This window comes from Trachymyrmex cornetzi, unplaced genomic scaffold (assembly GCF_001594075.2).
Source record: "Trachymyrmex cornetzi isolate Tcor2-1 unplaced genomic scaffold, Tcor1.1 scaffold61, whole genome shotgun sequence".
Lineage (NCBI taxonomy): Eukaryota > Metazoa > Arthropoda > Insecta > Hymenoptera > Formicidae > Trachymyrmex > Trachymyrmex cornetzi.
Genome location: NW_017299926.1, coordinates 2,272,076 through 2,291,333, shown reverse-complemented (window position 1 = coordinate 2,291,333; position 19,258 = coordinate 2,272,076). Strand labels below are relative to the sequence as shown.

At 28.7% G+C, this 19,258-nt stretch overlaps 1 long non-coding RNA gene across 1 annotated transcript; it reads right to left on the bottom strand.

The window, feature by feature from the left end:
- Nucleotides 1–1,538: 1,538 nt before the first annotated feature.
- LOC108766682 (uncharacterized) lies at nt 1,539–6,208 on the bottom strand. The gene is made up of 3 exons (XR_001940383.1): nt 6,010–6,208; nt 2,639–2,782; nt 1,539–1,639 (listed from the first exon to the last, which is right to left on the bottom strand). It is a non-coding gene; the product is annotated as an uncharacterized LOC108766682 (long non-coding RNA).
- Between the last annotated feature and the right edge of the window lie 13,050 nt (nt 6,209–19,258).

The window sequence follows — 19,258 nt, the reverse complement described above, 5'->3', positions numbered from 1 at the left end:
CTTTGCAAGGCTTTATAATAATGAATAATATTGCTCGTTTCCCTATCTCCTTCAAGTCGTTAACATTTTCTTGAATTTTCTTGAAATTTACGAATTCTTCTTATCGGATATTAGACGGGTACTTTGTTTTCCGGCCCTTCATTATCTGAGTACCAGTTGTTCCCACTGTTCTCGTCGAGTAACCGATGTCATGAAAACCGGGAATCTCGATCCGTATACGAATTCTCAGCATTCTGTGACAGAGGAAGCCACTTTTCTTCTCATAGGGGACTCTTGAACTTCAAAATCTCGCTCAATGATCTTCTGTTCTAAACCTCTGAGAATCACCGACACCTGCCTTTGTTCGTGAGACTGTGGGCGTGGAGGGGTGCGTATGGATTTATTTATGCCCACGAACCTCCCTAATGAATTTTCGTCCGCGGTGTGAAATTTCGTCGATTTCATAATTGGCTCATTTATCTTTCAGCCTACAATCAGCAAACCTCGAGCGAAAACCGCGCACTGGGTAATTATTTCGTAATCCCTTACGACTTTGTCTGGCTCTATCTTGTTGTAATTAACCCCTCAGAAAATATATGGCGCATTTTCGAATTATTGTTTCTATACGTAACCACACAGCGTAGCCGTTTAAGCACTCTGTTCCCGTAGATTGCCGATATATAATGCCAATCCTACTGCCGATCCTAGCGCGCAACGATAAATCATAATCCATTTAATTCGCTAAAGATAGAGATTAAATCTCTCTTCTTTAATCTCCTCGCGTAAAGATTTCTCACTCCTAGCGTAATTCTAGTGTGCGTAAAATGCTGTCGCGCTATGCGGATACGTAATATTCGCGAATTTTTATTAACGACTTTTACACGCATTTCTATACGGAATTTATGCACGAATAAGACGGATCATAAGTCGATGCTCGTCAAAGGTACTGACGTTGAAATGAATGTGCAAGATGTATAAATTTGATGAGACGTGCGATATGAGAACCACGGATGTGTTACTGTTCGTGCGGCAGACAGCTGTCGAAACATAATGAGACACACACTTTGTCTCTCGCCGACAGCGACTATACACATATCACTAATTATTAAATTACTCATAACGTATTTAACTATCGTGCGATAATAATATTTATGTAGTTTTACTTTATTTATATTTATAACATTTCACACAATCTGAAGTTTATAAAACATTGTTACATGTCCCTTGATTCTACTTTATTAATACAAATTAAAAGTTTCGACATGAATGATCATTAACTATGATAATCAATGTTGCAGTAATTATACAGTAAAAAGTTAAGAAACATTTTCAAATTTTATAGTTTGCACTAATTTTTATGACTTTATATTCTAGTCAAAGTGGGTAAAACATATAATATCTCAATCTTCATTTGAATGTTTGACAACAGAAAACGAATTAATAGAAACTAAACTATGTGACTCTTCACCCGAAGATTCAATCGATACATTAATATTTACATTTTAGTGAGACGTTACATGTTTCAATCTTTCTTCTTCTCTTTTTCCTTTTATCGTCCTTCCCTTTCCACAAGGAAACAGTTTCTTAGAACAGATTCCTTGGCATAATTGGTATGTAGTATTTAGTAACACATCGTGGTATCGTGCAGATATAATGGCAGCTAGAAGAGATGAATCATGTGATTAGATGTAGGAACATTTTAGTAAATTATATAACCAACAATATAAAGTACAAATATTGCACAGATGCTGGATAAGAGACATTCTTTGTGTTCTATAGATCAAACGATATAAAATTTAGCAACAATTTTATAATTAAGTATTGTTATAATTAATCAAAGACAACAGCAGCATATGCTTTAATGATCATATTTGAATTGAATTTTCACAAATTTTAGACACATTCAACGGAATCTATGATTATAAATTACCTACATGTGTATATCAATATTCACAAAGTAGAAATTATAAGTATAATGATTTCTTTCTCGTAAAAAGATTTTCTATTGCAGAAAAATTCTATACTTTTGTGTGTGTATGTGAAACCTTCATAACGTGGCTAAAAAGTATAATATTAAAAAGCGAAATGATATGTTTTAGGAAATAAAAATACATTCAAGTGTGTGTGTGTGACTTCAGAATTTCAAGACAACATCAATCTTTTTTACAAAAAAGTTAAATATCGCAAAAATATGGTAAAAAAGCTTTTTTTTATACATTAAATCTTAATTATTTCAAAACCTAACGTCAGTGAAATTTAATTTGTGGCAACGTTAAGTATCCATAACATAAAAATCTATAACAGATACTTTGTCTGATTCCAAGTAATTAAAAAGAAACATTTTTTGTAAACTATTATAATACTTCGTCACACAGTTCTTGATTCAACACTTTTAACACAAATTAAAAGTTTTGACATGAAGGTTTATTGCTATAACTGTGATAATCAACGTTGCAGTAATCAGTAAACAATAAAAGATTAAGGAACATTTTCAAATTTTATAGTTTGTACTAATTTCTATTACTTTATATTATAGTCAAAGTGGCTAAGATATATAATATTAATCTTAATCTGAATATTTGATAACAAAAATCGAATTAAGAAGAACTAAACTATGTGACTCTTAACTCGAAGATTCAATCGATACATTAATATTTACATTTTAGTGAGACGTTATACGTTTCAACCTTCCTTCTTCCCTTTCTCCTTTCATCATCCTCTCCTAAACAGTTTCTCTGAACAGTTTCCTTGGCATAATTCGGTATGTAGTATTTACCAACACACCGTGCAGATATAATGGCAGCTGGAACAGGTGAATTATGTGATTGGTTATGGGAACATTTTACTAAATTAACCGACAAGAAAATAAAGTGTAAATATTGTGATCAGACCTTTAGAAATAGAAATGATGAAAGAATGAAATGGATATCACATTTATACTATAAGCATCAAAAATATAATGAAGAAGAAAAATTAATGTGGGAAAACGACAACGATGTGATATGGACATATTTCAATAAAATAATATTATTTGCCGCAAAATGTACATTATGCGGATCTTCATTTCGTCAAGTGCATAAACCATTGTTAAAGCATCATCTAAAACAAAAACATTCACAAGAAATAATAACTGTGCTGCAAATTGACCTTGCAAATAATTCGTTAACCGAACATTTCACAATTGACAAAAACAATTTTACCATAACCTGCCATTATTGCGCTAAGAGTTACAACGATATATTCGTTGAAATAAATGACTTAAAAGTACACTATCAATGCCATACACAATTAGGTATATTTAAGATCTTTATAAGAACCGATCTTTAAAAAAACCGAAGATAATGACGTGTATAGAATGGTGCAACAATAGTAGAAGAAAATATAGCAATAAGTTATTATCTCGTGATAGAACAAGTTGATAAAATGTTAGAACTCAAGAAGGTCATCAAAGGTAAATGTTATTAATAGTAATGTTTTATATTTTATGTTTTTAATCTGTTCTGTTATATGCAATTACACTGTTTACAAAAAAAATAAATTTAATGTACTTTTAAGTTACAAAAATTGAATTAAATGTTATGACTACATTAAATTTTATGTATCTGTAACTGAAAATTATGTTTGTGTACATGTACATGAAATTTAGTGTACGTTTCATAAAATTTTACGAAGTTTAGTACATTTTTTATTAAATTTTATGTAGATTTGTATAAAATTTAATGTAAGGAAACGTTAAATTTAAATTATTTGTAACTTTATTTTCATTGATAATACATTAAATATTTTTAATGTGCCTGCTTGAAATTTGCTTCCATCACACGTGTAATGTGTTGCAAATATTTAATGTGTTGTCAATGAAAATAAAGTTACAAATAATTTAAATTTAACGTTTACTTACATTAAATTTTATACAAATCTACATAAAATTTAATTTAAAATGTACTAAACTTCGTAAAATTTTATGAAACGTACACAAAATTTCATGTACATGTACACAAATATACTTTTCAGTTACAGATACATAAAATTTAATCTAGTCATAAAATTTAATTTAATTTTTGTAACTTCAAAGTACATCAAATTTTATATCGTTTTTAATAGTGTATAACATATGTAACAAAATTGTATATTTTATATTTAAAAGTATAAAGCTATACAAATTTTTTTGTTATACATTTTTATATTTGTTATATACTTAACGTATATACTATATCTTTTAATAATACAATTGATCATAATGAACAATATATTTCAAACAAGCCTATATCAAATGTTGAAGATATTAAAATGGATAGAACGATACAATCTGTAACTGAAGAAAATGCGAATACAAGTACAAATGGGCAACCTTCTCAAAATCAAAATCAACAGAGGTAAATGTTAGTAATATTGATTTGTTTTATATTTCTGAATTAATAAATTCTAGTATGTGTTCTATATATATATATATATATATAATTAGTATAATAAAATTAAATATTAAATACTAAAAAATACAGATTATTTAAATTTGAGAATAATATTTTGCTTATACGATATTACTTTTAGTATTTAATGAAATTATTTAAACAAATCTGTATGAAGTTTTATTAATTTAAATATGCTTTCATCTATATCTTATATAATTTCGATATGATCAATGAATATTTTCACACATGAGTAGTTGCGTAAGTATTATGAAATTTAAATGATAACTAAACTTATACATTTTTTGTAAGAAACATGACTAGTAAGAATATTAATTTTGATTTAATAATCAAATAATATGTATAAAATATAATTTTAACATAAATCGACATATAAAACGTAATTATTATTTTCTTTGCAGTGATACTTTTCCAATTCTAAATTACTGTGTTTATATTTAGGCCCAATTATAACAATAAAAAAGGATCTAGATCCCCTGACAAAGTTTGGAGACCATTCTACATGAAATACAATTAATAAGAATGAGATTGACATGGATATAGGAATATACGTTTAAGTAGCCGCACTTGACGAGTAATTACCTGCTTCGCATTTAAACGTAAAGCAGTTTTATGATAATATCATTAACTTTGTTACAAATATATAATTTATTAATTGATTCAGTAATTGCTCACTAATAAATAATATCACTAATGTGTAACTTTTTTTTAAATATATCAATATATTAATTTATTTGTATATCTTGTATGACGTTTTATGTAATCTATATGGATATAAACTCGGGAAAAAATGTAATATATAAATGTTATATAATTGTATATAAACTATGTAAATATTTTTGTATAGTTATATATAATTATATACGAAACATTTTTTTCCCGAGAAGTTATAAAATGTACAATTAGAGAAATTATGTCAGAATATTGCGGATAATACTGAAATTATTCGAAATAATTATTGTCGGTTTAGTCAAATTTAACTATAATTCAAATTATTTGAATAATTCAAGTATTAGTTAAAATTTGGTTCATTTATATTTAATACTCTTTTTATTTTATGTAAAATTAATTATTATTAAGTTTTGAGAAATATTTTTTCAATTTACTAAAATTAATTGTAACATAATTATACAATTGTATTTGATATATTTGAATTAAATGTATTCGTATTTGCTCGAAAGTTGATGTATAATTAGATTATAATAATTAACGCAATATAAACGCATTTTAATTAAGAAGATAACATTAAAAAACAATTTTTATATATTTAACCTATAATTAATCAGAAATACATAACATCTTATTACAGCATATGATTTGTTTATTTAACTTTTCTTTCGTTTCTTTTTTATCTGACTCAGCACAAATGTTTTTGAAAAAAATTAATCTTTAGTTCAACAATATTTTATAAATTACCAGAAGTCTTAAAATTTGGTTTGTTTTTGCATTTGCAATTGCACTATTATATATTTTTCTATTTTAATATTTAAGAAATATAATTCGTAAATAAGAATTTAATGTTCTTCGGCATTATTGCATTCGAAATAAATATATAATACAAATTAAATGTATAACTTTAATAATAATTAATGATAATTAATACCTCTAAGACAGTAAACTTGGATTTAATATGCGAGTAAAAATATCAAGAGACACGGCTGTGGGAGACAGGTGAGAAAATTTGAGGGATGTGCAGGAAAAAATTTAGGATCCAAATTTGATTCGCCGTTGTGTGACAACTTGAGGGATGCATTGATTGCTCTGAATTGCCGTTATACGCGTTGTCTCACCTGTTGTCTTTCCTCTCCTTCCCCCCCCCCCCCCCACATTATGGCATTCAACACTACTTACCTACAGTTTTGCTAGCTCTGTATCGATATATCGATAGAGAGCTAGATCTCTGTCATTCGTGGCATCGCTTCGTGAAAATATATTGCAACACAAACTTTTGCATAACACATAATGCAAAGTGCATTATATGTTGCATTATATAGTATATGAGAAAATCAACCAAAATTTCTCTTTTTTTTCGAAAAGGAACGTGACATCTACAATAGAAGTCATAGTGATCATAGAATCTTAAGTCGTAGAAAATTAACCAATCACAGTCAAAGTATGAGAAGAATAATAGACTATGCTTGATCAATTTCCTACGACTTAAAACTCTACAACCGCTACAATTTCTATTGTAGATTCCGTTGAAGGATAGAAAGGAGTTTTATTGATTCACTTATGCCCTGTGCATACGCTATATAAAGGTCTGCGCTATGGCTTTAATAAGATATGTAAATTCTGAAATATTTTATGTTTCATACAAAAAGTACAAAAAATTTTGTAAAAAGTTATAAAATTATATGGAAAATTTGATCATGTAAAAAATTCTTTTATTTACAAATAACTTTATATAATTTTTATATCTCTCAGAATATATTTTAGAATTTACATATCTTAATAAAGAAAGTTGCTTTTCCTGCAGAACGCATTCTAAATTATTTTGTTTACTTCGTTCCAGATAAATGTTCGAGAGAAGCAACTGTTTCAAAATTAATATGAAGTGTCATACTAATAAGTGATTTAGTAATGTTAGAATTGAAATGACTAAGATTAATGTGTTAAAGATTTTTAAAAATCGCATCGAAGAAAGATTAAAGACGCAAACTGAAAACGCAGTTTAGATAATTTATTATTAAAGAATTAGATACATATATAAGTAAAAATTTGGATGTTAAAACGTTCATACAAAAATATATAGGTACTACAAAATGCGTGATATCGAAAGAAATTTACCTTTTAAAAAGGCGCCTAATGTCCGTGTTTCAGAAAAAACTGTTACATAAATTATTATACGCGCTTGTACACTAGGCGTCATTGATGCTTTTCCGTTTGAAATTAGTTTCCTTCTTTCGTACACTTCATATTTGGATATTCATTCGTCATGACTATCAGATTCGCCAATGTTACTTCGAAACTGCGTGTAACGCACATATTGTATCAAAAAGAAAAAAAAAAGTATTACTAATATAATTTACATAATATACTATTAATATGTATTAAAATGTAATAAGATATATATAATTATATGTATATATATATATATATATAATACATAGATATATAGATATATATAAATTTAAATAGATATATATATATATATATACAGATATATATAGATGTATATAATACTGTATAATTATTAAGAATAAATAGTTACACAACAGTCTTATTATAATGTTAATAAATAAATGTTATTTGTGAAAATTTTGTTTTTATATATGATTATTCATTACATATTAATACTAATATATGTAATATTAAATTTGATAACACATTGTAAAATTAATACTATTAGTGATATCATGTAAGTTATATTAGTAATACTTTCTTTTTGACACTATATATGCGTTACATGCAAGTTCGAAGTAACGTTAGCGAACCTGATAGTCATGACGAATGAATATACAGATATGAAGTGTACGATCAGAGGAAACTAATTTCAAACGGGAAGGCATCAATGACACCTAGTGGTATGCTCCTTGAAGAAAAAAATAACTTCCTATTCCAAACTTACTCCAAACCTATTTTCCAAACTATTAAAGTAAATAATAATAATTTTTTTCAAAAAATGTATGAAATCTTTAAATTGTGCCAATTATAAACGAAAAATATATTTCGTTGAAACACTAATACTATACAATTACTTTTAAACAAAAATACATAAAAATAAGAGCATCTAATTAAAATAAAAAAATTTTAATATATAAAAAAACTTGGCGCCGCCAGAATGCCTCTAGACAGAGTGAAGGACATGAACGGTCTTCTTCGTGATTGGTGCTGCCATGTTTCAGTTTGTCGATGGTCAATGTATGTATGTGAATATGTGAAAGCAATTTTATAAGTAGGAGTACCTATTCAACTGCTCGGGCCAATCTTTGATCGTTTCGGTAAGACCGAAACGTGGCGTCCTCCGGCTCACGTCTCCACTCTATCTAGAGGCACTCTAGACTAACAAGGGAACCTCTCGAGGTGTCAAATTTTGATTTTAATGAAATTTTGTGAACTTGTAACTCACATAAACAGATGAATTTAGAAAATATCAGTTGGGGCGGAAAAACGATTTGAACGGGTAAAATCACCCCCTTACGTGTACGGCAGTTTTCAGCTTTTTCCGTTATATCTCGAAAACTATTTGAGATATCAAAAAATGTTTTATACAAAAGTTTTACAATAAAATTACCTCTGTTCGTCAAAATCAATAATATTTTTAAAAAATGAAAAAAATTTTTTTAATTTGAAAAAAATTGTTTATTAAAAATATTATTGATGTAAATGAATATAGAGGTAATTTTGTTGCAATACTTTTGTATAAAACGTTTCTTACGCGTAAAGGGTTCATGTTTTCCGCCCCAACTGATATTTTTTAAATTTATCTCTTTATGTGAGCTACAAGTTCCAAAGTTTCATTAAAAACAGAATTTGACACTTCGCGAGGTTCCTTTGTAAGTCAAGTTTGCTAGCGGCGCCAAGTTTTTTATATATTAATTTTTTTATTTCAATTAGATGCTCTTATTTACATGTATTTTTGGTTAAAAGTAGTCATACAATCTTAGTGTTTCAACGAATTGTATTTTTTGTTTATAATTGGAGCAATTTAAAGATTTTACATATTTTTTGAAAAAAACTATTATTATCTACATTCATAGTTACACTGAGAGAAAAGATATAGTATTGGTAACAAAAAAAGAGAATTATTCACAAATGGCCGATTATCATTGGATTACTTTGTTAAAATTACAAAATACAATATTTTTTTGTAAAAGATTAACAAAATTTTTTTATTTAACAGTACAAATTTATTTGGTTACTCACGTTTTGTAAATACCAATGTAAAGTTTGATTGCCATTACAAAATAAGTATTCTTTTAGTGTAATTTCAACAAAATAATCCACTATGGTAGAGCAAGCAGTGTTTCGCGGATTCAGAGATGGCGTGTCTTGTCGTAAGAGAAATTCAACGTCTACCTCTACAAAGCCGAGACGATTAGAGACTAATCTCGTGGACTTCTCGGTTCTCACCACACCATGCTCAATCATGGTAACTATTTTTTCAGAGCGATTAGTAATTTCAATTGCTCTAAATATATATATATTTTTACTAAGCTAAGGAAATTCAAAAACGCCAAACATAATCTGCACTCTGTAGAAAGTGAGAGATACTTATATATTATTCATTTTGTTCCGGTAACAAAATGTTCTATTTCTAATTACAAAAGATCTATAAACATCATACAAAACAGTTTTGTACCATTAAACGATCAGTTTAATTATTAAATTCAACAAATTAATATTGTCGTGGTAATCAACGGTTTCATTGATCATATCAACAAATAGTTTTTGTGTCAGTAACAAAACTTTGGTTATTGGTAGAAAACATTTCTCTCAGTGTAGGAAAGTAAATTTGGAATAAGTTTGGAATAGGACGTCATTTTTTTTTTCAAGGACCACACGTACAAGCCCCTATAATAATTTATGTAATAGTTTTTTTTGAGAGGAGCACGCACAATTGGCGCCTTTCTTTAACCATTTTTTTTTAATTTGTTACGATATCACGCATTTTGTAGTACCTAATATGTTTGTATAAACTTTTTTACATCCAAATTTTTACTTTTATATGTATCTAATAATTCTTAAATAATAAATAATCTAAACCGCGTTTTCAGTTTGGGGTTTTAATCTTTCTTCACGATGCGTTTTTAAAAAAATCTTTAACACATAATCTTATAAATCATTTAAATTCTAACACTACTAAATCACTTATTAGTATGTCGCCTCATATTAATTTTGAAACAGTTGTTTCTCTCGAATATTTGTCTGGAACGAAGTAAGCGAAATAATTTAAGAATGGCTCCGTTCTGCAGGAAATATTAACTTTCTTTAATAAGATATATAAATTCTGAAATATTCTAAGATATAAAAATTATATAAAGTTATATATAAATAAAAGAATTTTTTACATGATCAATTTCTCCATATAATTTTGTAATTATAACAAAATTTTTTATATTTTTTGTATGAAACTTAACATATTTCAGAATTTACATATCTTATTAAGGCCGTAGCACAGAACTTTGTATAACACATAATGCACACAGGGCATAAGTGAATCAACCAATAAAAATTCTTCCTATTCTTCAACGGGATCTATAATAGAAATCGTAGCGATCGTAGGGTCTAAATCGCAGAAAATTGATCCACCAGTTTTTATGACTTAAGACTCTACAACCACTACGATTTCTATTGTAGGTAACACATTCCTTTAAAAAAAAAGAGCACTTTTGATTGATTTTCTCATGCACTATATAATGCAACATATCATGCACTATGCACTATGTGTTATGAAAAGTCGGTGTTGCGGTAACAACATATTTTCAAGAAGCGAATGACAGAGATCTAGCTCTCTATCGGTATAACGATACAAAACTAGCAAAACTGTATGTAAGTAGTGTTGAATGCCATGATGGGAGAAGGGGAGGCGGGGGGGGAGGAAAAGAAAACAGATGAGACAAAGCGTACAACGACAATTCAGAGGAATCAGTGCATCTCTCAAGTAGTCACAAAACGGCCACTCAAATTTGAATCCTAAATTTTATCCTACTGCGCATCCCTCAAATTGTCTCACCTGTCTTCTTTCACAGCCGAGGTTCTCGATATTTTCACTAGCATTTTAATTTCAAGTTTACTGTCTTAAAGGTATTAATTATCATTAATTAATATTAAAGTTATACATTTAATTTGTATTATATATTTATTTCTAGTGCAACAATACCGAAGAACATTAAGTACTTATTTATGAAATACATTTCTTAAATTAAAATAGAAAAATATATGAGTGCAATTGCAAAGGTAAAAACAAACCAAATTTTAAGATTTCTGGTAATTTGTAAAATATTGTTGAACAAAATATTTATTTTTTTCAAAAATGTTTAGTGTTGGCAGATAAAAAATAAACGACAGATAAGTTCAATAAATAAATCGTATGCAGTAATAAGATGTTATGCATTTCTGATTAATTATAGACTAAATATATAAAAATTGTTTTTTAATGTCATCTTCTTAATTAAAATACGTTCATATTGCGTTAATTATTAAAATCGAATTATACATCAACTTTTGAGCAAATACGAATACATCTAATTCAAATATCAAATACAATTGTATAATTATATTACAATTAATTTTAGTAAGTAGAAAGAATACTTCACAAAACTTAGAAATAATTAATTTTACTTAATATAAAAATTTCGCAGATTAGAGTATTAAATATACGTGAACCAAATTTTAATTGATACTTGAATTATTCAAATAATTTGAATTATATTAAAATTTGACTAAATCGACAATAACTATTTCGAATAATTTTAGAATTATCCGCAATATCAAGATATAATTTACATTTCTAATTGTACATTTTATAATTTCCTCGAAAAAAAATGTTTTATACAAAATTATATATAATTATACAAAATATTGATATAGTTTATATACAATATTACATAACATTTGTATATTAAATTTTTTCCCGAGTTTATATCCATATAGTTTACATGAAACGTCATACAAAATATACAAAGAAATAGATACATTGATATACTTAATGAAAAGTCAAATATTACTGATACTATTTATTAGTAAGCAATTACTGAATCAATTAATAAATTATATATTTGTAACAAAGTTGATGCTATAATCATAAAACTGCTTTACTTTAAAATTGCGAAGCAAGTAATTACTCGTCAAGTGCGGCTACTTAAACGTATATTCCTATATACATGTCAACATCATAGTTTTTACTTATTTCACATAGAATGGTCTCCAAACTTTGTCAGGGGATCTATGTAGATCCTTTTATATTGTTATAATTGGACTTAAATATAAACACCGTAATTAAGACATTGGATAAGTATCACTGCAAAGAAAATAATAAGATTACGTTTTATACGTCGGTATATGTTGAAATTATTAATTCGTATTATTTGATTATTAAATCATAATTAATCATCTTATTAGTCATGCTTCTTATAAAAAATGTATAAATTTAGCTGTCATTTAAGTTGCATAATACTTACGTAACTACTCATGTGTGAAAATATTCACCATATCGAAATTATATAGGTGACAGCATATTTGAATTAATAAAACTTCATATAGATTTGTTTAAATAACTTCATTAAATACTAAAATTAATAACGTATAAATAAAATATTGTTCTCAAATTTAAATAATCTGTATTTTTTAGTGTTAAATATTTAATTTTATTATACTAATTACACAAACTAGAATATATTAATTCAGAAATATAAAACAAATCAATATTATTAACATTTACCTCTGTTGATCTTGAATTTGAGAAGGTTGCCCATTTGTACTTTTATGAAAAGAACTTGTACTCGTATTTTCTTCAGTTACGGATTAAATCATTCTATCCATTTTAATATCTTCAAAATTTGATATAGGTTTGTTTAAAATATATTGTTCATTATAATCAAATGTATTATTAAAGATATAGTATATATGCATTATATAACAAATATGAAAATGTATAACGCACACATTTGTATAGCTTTATACTTTGAAATATAAAATATACAATTTCGTTACTTATGTCATAATTACATATAACAGAACAGACTAAATAAAATATAAAACATTACTATTAATAACATTTACCTTTGTTGACCTTCTTGAGTTCTAACATTTTACCGATTTGTGCTGTCACGAATATAACTTGCTATATTTTCTGCTGCTATTGTTGCACCATTCTATACACGTCATTATCTTCGATTTTTTTTTAGATCGGTTCTTTTAAAGATCTTAAATACACTACCTAACTTGTATGAAGTTGATAGTGTAATTTTAAGTCATTTATTTCAACGAATATATCGTTGTAACTCTTAGTGCAATAATGGCAGGTTATGGTAAAATTGTCTTTGTCGATTGTGAAATGTTCGGTTAACGAATTATTTGCAATGTCAATTTGCAGCACAGTTATTATTTCTTGTGAATGTTTTTGTTTTAGATGATGCTTTAACAATGGTTTATGCACTTGACGAAATGAAGATCCGCATAATGTACATTTTGCGGCAAATAATATTATTTTATTGAAATATGTCCATATCACATCGTTGTCGTTTTCCCACATTAATTTTTCTTCTTCATTATATTTTTGATGCTTATAGTATAAATGTGATATCCATTTCATTCTTTCATCATTTCTATTTCTAAAGGTCTGATCACAATATTTACACTTTATTTTCTTGTCGGTTAATTTAGTAAAATGTTCCCATAACCAATCACATAATTCACCTGTTCCAGCTGCCATTATATCTGCACTGTGCCACGATATGTTACTAAATACTACATACCGAATTATGCCAAGGAAACTGTTCAGAGAAACTGTTTAGGAGAGGATGATGAAAGGAGAAAGGGAAGAAGGAAGATTGAAACGTATAACGCCTCACTAAAATGTAAATATTAGTGTATTGGATCCATTTAAGAGTCACATATCTTAATTTCTACTAATTTGATGTCTGTTTTCAAACATTCAGATTAAGATTAATATTATATGTCTTACCCACTTTGACTAGAATATAAAGTAATAAAAATTAGTACAAATTATAAAAGTTGAAAATGTTTCTTAACCTTTTATTGTATGATTACTGCAACATTGATTATTACAGTTATTACAAGAAATCTTCATGTCAAAACTTTTAATTTGTATTAAAAGTGTAGAATCAAGGAACACGTGTGACAAAATATTATAATAGTTTACAATAAATGTTTCTTTTTAATTACTTGGAACCAGACAAAGTGTCTGTTAGATTTTTATGTCATGGATACTTAACGTTGCCACAAGTTAAATTTCGCTAACGTTAGGTTTTGAAATAATTAAGATTTAATATAAAAAAAAGCTTATTTGCCATATTTGTGCAATATTTGACTTTTTTGTAAAAAAGGTTGAAGTTGGCTTGAAATTCTCTGAAGTCATGAATGTATTTTTCATTGCCTAAAACATATTATTTCGCTTCTTAATATCATACTTTTCAGTACATTAGGAAAGTTTCACACACACACACACACACACACACACACACACACACACAAAAGTATAGAATTTTTCTGAAATAGTAAATCTTTTTACGACAATGAAATCATTAAAAACAGTATCTTTATTTTAGACCGTATATGTGAGAAACACCATCAATACTTGAAATTTAAAATGCCTATTACGGTCGAAGCTGGATCTTCGTTGCTTAAATAATTCAATCTTGAATTACTAATATATACTATATAATATATATATATATATATATATATATATATATATATGCGATAGCCTTACATACGCAGCAATTCGCTACTGCAAAAACAACAAATGCCATTTACAGGTCTATTTGTTGGTCAGTGGAGGTCTCTTTGTGGAGCATTATCTTTTATTTATTTTGTCTATTAAAATACTTTATTCTGACGCACAATATGATTAATAAAAATCATAAGTGCTTCTTTAAGTAAAAAAGATTATATTTCTCAATTAAACATTCGAATTTATAGTATTTTAAAACAATAAACTGTTCGAAAGTATATCATTAATTCCGAGAGCGATGATGATGACGTATTTTTAAAAATTTGATATTTCGGATTTTGTATCGCGACACCTCCGTTTGCGCGCGGATACGTAGACAATAAAAACACTTTAAAATTATATAACAGCTCTTATTTATCCTATTGAATTTTATTCTACCGAGCGAAACAATATAATTATTTTACAGTTTTTAATTATAAATTAATTCGAACCCGAGTTGGTCCATTGAGACTACTCAGAATCCATCAACTTCTAAGTATTCTCAATGATCCGATAATCTCGGATGCTCGCAACTCGCCGACTCGCGTAAAGACACAAGACGGTCTCGCGCTAGTTACACTTGGCACGAGACACTACAGTGTCTTTTGATAAAGAATTGTTATTATCAATTATAGAATATTGGAAATTGTAATATATTAATAAATATGGTAATTTAATATCTCGACTTGCATTACATATTATTACTTACCAAGCTTTTTGTATCAAATTATTTTTCTTGAAAATACCACAAAGATAAATGGCACAAATATGTTTTTCACGTATTATATTTTGGTGAAAACTGCGTAATGCAAATTATTTAAAACTTTTTGAAGTAAAAGGTTTGAATAATAATATTGAGGACATAATATCGAATTAATATAAACAAATGTTATTTAATGATCCCTAAAAACGTATTAAATGATTATATAAATCACATCGCCGGAACGTGATTATATTTATACAATTATTTTTTCTCTTTTACTTTCTTTCTCTTGTACTCTTGTCTTCCTGTATTCTGCGATTCTTCTGATTTCATATACTACGCACGTATCTGTCGATACTTACAAACGTTCGTCGATATGTGTAATGCATTTGCAACGAGCTGGATTACAAACGAACAACGCGATTAAAATCATGTTTTTAGATGAAGAGCGAGCAAAAGATACAAAAGTTATCGTTAAAGCAGACGACTACCGATTGAATGAAAATAATCAGCCATGATTGTGAAAAAGAAATAATTCAAAAGAAATTTAATTGACGTGTTAGAAAAATTAAACAAATTTTAGGAAGCTACCTTGATAATTTCGATTCTTTTTTTATACAAAGCACTCAATTAACGTAAATTGCGATCATACTCGCAGTGTCAACATAATGACACCGAGTAACATTATACGCTGCAATTATCCCGTTTGTTACATGATTTCGGTACATTAACGAGATCACACTCATTGCCTGTGGTCCGGCCTCTCAAACCTTCGGAAGCGTGATAAGAAATGCGCCTTTCGTAGTCGGCATCCGGTGAGAACGAATCTCCTCCTGACTCACCTCCGCTCTTTTCACGGTCCTCGAGGTCGCGGGGGACTTTCTTGCCAGGCCACGAATATCGTCGGCTCGTGTACGTCGGCATGTTTTGCTCTTTAGGAATCATTAGCTCCGGCTTTCGCGGCTAATTCAAATTATAATTTCTGCGCCGCGGAGCCGCCGACCGGCTCCATTCCTTCTCATCAAAATACCGTGGCGCACACGCCGCACAACGTGCAGGATCTACCGGGCTTGCAAAAAGCAGAATTAACTTTTACTACGAGAAAAAGCGCGACCGCCCGTTTTACGCGGTCCGAAGAGCTCCGCGGCTGATTTCTTTTCTTCACGCTTGCGCGGCGATAGCGTCAAGAAAGATGAAATACGTTTTTTCTTTAGTGCGGGCTTTCTTTTCGAAAGGCAACTGATTTTCATTCAAGTAGAAGAATTTTGTGTTTTCTGAAATTATTATTAATTAATATTCGTTAAAACGAAATATCTATATCTACTATTTTAATATTGACTGTACACTATAACGCTTTTCTCATTTTTTATAGAGATTGAACTAATACTTTATCTTGAACGTAAATGATATGAACGCTTTATTTCTATTCGAATAAGAATGTTTTTCAAATATTATTACTGATTATAATGTATTAAATAATTAAATTAATATAATTAATACTAACGTAATTAAATGTTTAATGTATATGTTGTTAAATATAATATATCGTTATACGAGAATTCTGTTAATCAAAGTTAAAATATTTTGAATATTCAAATATATTTATTTCTATTATGGAAAGAACGATTTTGCTGAAATATCTAAATATTTAAGTAGATACACAGATCTAAAAATAATTTTATTAAATTTTGAAATAATTATATAGAAAAAAAACAAGCGTAATAAAACAATGTTATAAATAATTTTGATATTCTAGGCTTGAATGTTTTACATAATAATTATTTTGATCAATTCAGCAAAATTTAAACCTTATTTTTAAATCTGTATCTAGTTAAATTTTTAGATATTTCAGCAAAACCGTTCTTTCCATTTTTTTTTACAAAAAAAAAAGATTTATTTTTTATAATATATTACTTTCATGTCATCACTATGTATCATTAGATTTTTATTACAACGCATTAATAGAATCGATTAAAATTATAATATTATTTAAAAACGAACAAATTTATATAATATTTGCAAAAAGTACATTTATTTGTCAGAATCTTCATAGGAGAGCACCACTTCTCCGTAGCACACTCCGTCAGAGATTCCTTGTCCGAAGGAATGCAACTGACCCTTTCCTCCTTCTCTGCTCAACTCTCGTGTCCTCCCACCACCGATGCAGCTGCAGTCACGCGTGGCACGCTCTGCACACGTGGATCGCGCGTTTTCTAACTCGTTCGAGCTCGACTCTCTCCGGATGCACTCGCGAGACGATGCCCACCACGTGTCCCTCATCCCGAAGACTGAATCCCACGCGCATTCGCGCTCGTACCGTGCGATTCATTATCAACACGAGAAGTCGCTCGTGTATCATCACGTCGTGCAATTAAGCCGATCACGCGAATGACCCCTGGTAACGACTCACGTTCATTTAATATTTGCTCGGTTATTTTGGTCAAAATTTTGATTACACGGTACACTATCATGGGAACGATCGTTATTCCACATTACAGAGGTAATGCGCTTTTGGTAACATATCGCAATTAGATATCATAAAGGCAATAATATAGGTAACGTAGAAGCGCGTTAATAAAACATCGTAAATTATGGAAATTAGAGTTAGATGAAATATTTTGTTTTTCTCTTGACAAAGAAAGTATTTTTAATAATGTGTTTGCCGTTTCGGTGTAACGAGTATTTTTACAATTAAGGAAGATTGATAATTATTATTTCTCTTTAAAATTAAACTCATCGCGCAATTTGTTTTGAACCCACCGCAGGCAGCTTTGTGCGGTAATACTGGAGTCCGGGCTTTTTCTCAATGCAAAATAATACAATGCTAATGAGAGCGTATACAGAACCTTCTGAGATTTATGTTCCGAGACACAGTTGCGTATATTTCATCCTAATTCATCATCATTCGAGCTTCCGAAAAGGTTGGCGGTATATCATTCCTCGAAAAGCAATTAAGAATCCACCCCCTTCGGTCAAACTCCGACGCCCTAATTGGATGCAGGACATATCCTATTAATTTCTCTTGTACCGGTCCATTTGACTAATGAATCTATGGCAGCCAATACCCATGGAGTTTCTACTCGATATGAGAGAACGCACAACCCATTCGTTACAATAAATAAATTAAAATCGAATGAATGGTCAAATCTATTAAACAAGTTATAGAGCTATAAATTATGTTTAAAATTATTTAAATTATTTTACGAAAACTGTAGCATATATTTTCATTATTATATTACGAAATGTAGTTACAATTATTTTGTAATCCTGCGCGGTCATACAAAAAAGTAAATTGCTGCAGGATTTATAACGGTGTAACTATTGCAATTAGAATTCCTCTGGCAATCGAGTATCACGAACATTTCGGAACTAGAAAAAGCAGAGCGCCGTAATTACCTCTGAAATTACGAAAAAATAATAGTTATCCAGCTTAGATCGTAAAATTGAGCTAACGAGAAACGTGGCAAAAGAACATTCATCACACGCTATAAAAAAGGGGGATTTAAATGTGGGTAAATGCGACGGATGCAAGTTGTTATGCGTTTAATTTTTGGCCACACACGAATAGACCTATAACGTTTTAAAAAGAAACATTAGGTGAGGAAATTATACAGGAAACAATATAGAACGTTTAAATCCTAAGTTAACATCGATAATTTAAAAAAAATGATGCGTAGATATGTGACGCGTAAAAGAATCGATCTAGCTAATAAATATTTTTACAATAAAAATAATGTAAAATATCAGGCCATG